The sequence below is a fragment of the Rhamphochromis longiceps genome, linkage group LG7 (assembly GCF_057381845.1).
Source record: "Rhamphochromis longiceps isolate RC_006_pf linkage group LG7, R_longiceps_female_GT1.1, whole genome shotgun sequence".
NCBI lineage: Eukaryota > Metazoa > Chordata > Actinopteri > Cichliformes > Cichlidae > Rhamphochromis > Rhamphochromis longiceps.
Genome location: NC_140563.1, coordinates 14,169,638 through 14,174,972, shown reverse-complemented (window position 1 = coordinate 14,174,972; position 5,335 = coordinate 14,169,638).

Here is a 5,335-nt window from a genome sequence, read left to right as displayed (position 1 = left end):
AGCTTTGATATTAATGAGTTTTTTTGGGTTCATTGAGAACATGGTTGTTGTTCAATAATAAAATTATTCCTCAAAAATACAACTTGCCTAATAATTCTGCATTCCCTGTATAACCAGGGGTGCACATAAGTGGTCCGCACATGCGCATTCGCTGTCAAAATAAAAAATGCGCACTAGGGTTAGGGTTAAATTTAAAAACTGTACTTTTGAGTTAAAATAGATATTTATAATTTTAATAAATGACAAATTAAAAAGGCATGAACATTTTTTTTTTGTATCGAAAAAATATCGAACCGAACCGTGAATTTTGTGTATTGTTGCACCCCTATTATAAACTACTCCAGCTGCTTAGGAGCGAATACAGCTAACATATGGAGAAGAGACAGAGCTACGTGTTGAAAGCTACAAACAAAACCTCAAGCTAGGTATCTGTTCAGAATGACAATGCTTTTTCCTCCACATAATTAATTAATATATTTTTGTTATTCTAAAATATTTCATATCATCCAGTACCTGTGTTTGGGTGATAAACAATCATTGGCCACTTTTTTGGGACAAATGATTAGATATTGCAGTTAATGCAAATATCTGCTATTCATATGGCACAAACTCTGTGCATGTAGACGTGGAGTCATAGTCAAGAGGATCTGCCAAAGTTGAAACTGAGAATATGAACAGGGAAAAGGATTGATTTAAGTGACTTTCATGTGGTTGCTTAAAGTATTTCAGAAACTGCTGATCTGCTGGGATTTTCCCCACATAACCATTGCTAGTGTTTACCGAAAATGGTAAGCAAAAATATCCATTGAGCAGCACTTTTCAGAGGTCAGAAGAGAAAAGCCGATAGAGTGGAAACAGTTACTCAAATATCCATTTGTTAGAACCACAATATGCGGAAGAGCGTCTCTGAAGGCGCAACAAGTCAAACATTTTAGCAGATGAGCTACAGCAGCAGAAGACCACATCTGGTGGCATTCCTGTCAGCTAAAAACAAGAAACTGAGGCTAGTTTGCACAGGCTTCTAAAATAGAAGATTCTAAAACCATTATCTAATCTGATGAATCTATGTTTTTGCTGTCACATTTAGGTGGTATGGTCAGAATTTGGCGTAAACGATATGAAAGCATGCGTTCATGCTAATCTTAATAATGGTGTGGGGGATCTTTTCTCATGCCCCTTAGTATCATTTTATGATATTTTAAATATCACAGCCTGCCTGAGTATTATTGCTCACCATGTCTATCTATTTATGACCAGGGTGCAGCTGTTTTTCGATGTCTGGATGACACAGCATGTCACAAAGATCACATCAAACTGTTTTCTTGAACATCATGAGTTACTCGAATACTAGAAAGGTGCCCAGTGAATGCTCACCCCTACCTTTTAGCTGATTTGATCAAAGTTATACCACCTAGTTATCTAAAGGAGTTGTATCTCAAATAATCACGTGAAGTGACAATTAAATTCACTTTTAGCTATTTACCTTATACCTATTTACACGTGTGTACATATACATGAAAATTTAATTTTGAGCTTCTGTTCATTTTGAAAACCAATAATAAATATATTCAGATTGGCAGGTGGACCGATATAACACAAAGCTCCCCTTTTTTTAAATTTCTTAGTAATGAATAATGTGAAGTATAGCTTCAGGCCTGTGTAGCAGCATTTACAGTGCATGCAAGATACACCTGCCTTCTAAGGCTTCACTGCAGAATCTGAAGTTGTGAATATCAAGTGGGATATATATTAGGGAAAAGCCACAGGGTGCTGTAAAGTTTAGAGAGAAGACTACTTGTTGCATGTTTTGTACTAAGTAGTCGATAATATTATCCTTATGAATATGCCCTGTATTTTGTGGCTAACTGTCACTGAAAGCAACTATATCTTATCCCACAGAGAACAACAAACAGAAGCTACTATACACAGTTGGCATATAGAGTTGAATCAATATTAACTACTTAGGAAATATAGGCTTACAAACCTTATATTTGTTCACTGTCCCCCTCTATTATTTCAGAGTAAGTGGTCAAAGCTGGTAACTGGCTTTCTCAAAAAAAATGAAGTATGCATTAGAAGTAAACAGTGAGAAGAAGGGGCCAAAGGGAAATCCAGCTTCCACCACTTTAGCTCAGTACCTCCATTTCCTCTGTAATTAGTTATGTTGCTTATACACCTCCAGCTGTGCTTTAATCAAAGAATGTGTGTGGAAAAATAATTAGCATGTTAGCATAATGCACATAATAAAGAAGTACTTGTAGCCGTCTTGATCTCAACATCAAAGACCGTGTTGGTTCTTTCTTGGGGCATTACTATCATACAAATCTAATTACCCCTGGTATTGAATTACCGGATTTTAGTGGATACTTGGGACCAATATAAAGGAATGTCCTCACAGATCTCCAACCTTCTCCATTACAAAAACAGCACACATGGACAAATGTTGAAGCAGAATACTAATAATGTGTGGTGTTTGTCTCTGGGACATGTTAGGAGAAATTTTTCCGCGGTTCTGTAACTGCAGCCACGTAAACCTGCCCAGAGCAGACACTCCTTTGACCTCAGTGTCTAAAATAGCTCCCAGTCCACTACTGTGGCCGTGTCCTCTGACTAAACTCTGGGACGCCACAGGATTAAGTGCGGCATCAAGTTCTCATGTAGAAAGTCCTGTGAACATCAGTAGTCTGAACACACCAGCGACAGCAAAAGCAGCAGCAGCAGCGGCAGCGGTGGCAGCAGCAATCCAGTCTAATCCAAATGAATCCGGGTCTCCCAGGTTTGTTCATCCTGGTTGGAGGGTGATGACTGCTCTGCTCTGCTGGAGTGCTTATCTGCTGTCAGTGGTCGCTGGCTGTACAGGCCTCGTGTTATCAGGGCTCAGCCTGCTCGGGGATTGGAGGGTCTGCGGAAAGTAAACACAGAACCTGTCCTTTGCTTATCTGTCCCAGGAGAGAGTATGTGTGTATGCGCGTGTGATGTATTAGTGTGCGTGTGTGTCTGTGAGAGAGAGAAAGAGAAGCTTGTTTCCATGGCAACCTCCTCCTTTAACCCCCCACACCCCTCCCCTCTAGAGGAGAACCCTGGTGGTCTTTGTGTAATGCGATTCCACTAGAATGCACTGTGGATTAGAGCTGTGCTGCCTTCGGGCCCTAGGCAGGGCAACAGTGAAGACATTATTACCCAGATCAAATGCTGTAATCACTAGGCACTAGGGGCTTTCACGTCCATTGCAGATAAAACCTAGGACTGGCAATACTCAGGTGATTAGGGGATTATTATTCTGCATTTCAGCACAGTGCCAGTCCCTCGCTGTTGAAAAATAAATAAATAAATCCTGATTCTCTGTGTGATGGATGGGGGAGGGTAGAAAACAGAATGCCAGCCAAAAGAACCAGCCAGAAATCTGGTGGACTGTGATCAGTGCCTGAGAGTTAAAGCTAAAAAAACAAAACAAAATACAACCAAAAAAAAAAAGAAGAAAAAAAGACATTCACACAGTGCACACACTGGCATTACAGACCACCCTTGAATTTCTGTATTGTCTTTGAGTCTTGGCTCTGACAATGCAAAAGAGAAGAAGAGAACTGGACCACGTTCTTATCCACAGAGCTGCTGTAAAACACTTAGGCCACTCTATTTCCTTACACTGCACTGTTGCCGTTCTCTAAATAGAACAGAGCACCATGGGCTTTTGCACGAGAACCTGTTTGAAAGCCTTCCATTCAGAGGTAGATCAGCGGAAGGCAAGACAATGACCCCTTCAATGTCCTGCAATAGGCACTCAGAGGTACAACCTTTCATCTGCAGATATTCCACTGTTTGATTAAGTGAGGAAGAAAACTGTACTTGAGCAAGAAGCTTGAGCTACAAATGCGCACAGGAAGTACACACTTCAGCAATGTGGGAAAAGAAAGACTATAGCCTTTAACAAATGAGCCCGTGAGAGCGGGGCATGGCGGCTGGCTCCATGCTAAAAGCATCCGGCCCCGCTTTTATAATCTAACAACAACATGTTTGAAGAGGCAGCCATATGAAGGGCTCACAGCTTCAAGCACAGAGTCCTAGGAGAGCGTTGCTCTGGAGTGGAGGGATTGGGCCATTCACCCGTCCAGCCCAAAAGTATTCAACTACCAAAAGACCACTCAAGGGAACTCGAGAGCAGTGTTTACGTCATATTTCTGAAGTGGCACTTCATAAACCTCTGCCTTATTGTATCACTCTGTGATGGGCGTGTGATTTCATAGCTGCCACCATGCATAAATCCAAACTCTAAAAAAAGTCACTAGCCGTGACAGTGAACACAGTTGGTACAGCACGACGCGACTTTGAAAGTTGCATCAAGTTCATCCCTCAAATATTAATGCAAGCTCTGTAATCTTCTGAGTTAAAACCAATGGCAAAGGTCCATAGCAACCCTTGCTAACTGCACCCAGAATGTTTTTTCTATCGTGTCTGTGGTTCTCCTGAGACAGTTGTCAGCTCCTATCTGAATGCATTTACAGCAATTTGCTGATGTGCTTCCATTTACTGTCAAGAGCAGCCCGTGAATAAGATTGTATGTAATGTAGATGCAAGCTAGAGCAAGGGAGATCCCTCACTAGCAACACACAGGACAAGGGGGACTTTGAGGTTGCATTTTTAGTTTTTAGAAGAGGAAAAAGCAAGCCCGAGAGACGTTCAGCATGTCGGTGCATTGCCCTCAACAGCAGTAAGTGCTTTAGGTGTTTTACCACACCCACTGTTGGCCGCACTGTAAAAGCAAATATTAATCAGTGACTTTAAGCTTCTTTCCTTAAACAAATGGTTTGGCATCTTTCTTGCCAGGAGTTGTTTGGTAAATTTGAACCGACAGGCAAGGGAGAAACAGGTAGCCTTAGACAGTCTGGCAATAACAAAATCTGTTTATCAGTTCCTCTAAAGCTTACCAATTAACACATTATGCCTTGTTTGTTTAATCCAAAAACCAAAGTGCAAAAACGACACGTGGTTTTATGCCAGGCTGCGTTCTTCAGTAACTTTCTGGAGGCTTTTTCTTCTTTTTAAAGTGAGCCTAACCAAACAAATAATAGTAACATTTGGGCACATACACCTGTTGAGATTAAATTTAAAAAAAAAAAGAAAAGAAAAAAGCTTTAGATTTGCAGGTAGTTAAGCTATTTCTGCATGTTTGGTCATGACGCTAAAGTGGATTCTGTTGGCAACTTCATCTTCAGTCATACACTCAATTTAATGCTTTACAAAAAAAGAGCTAATAACCATATTACTCCAAAGTCTCCAACTAATCCTTGGAAATCTACCACAGCGAGACCACAGCACTACAGAAATCCAGTCAAGA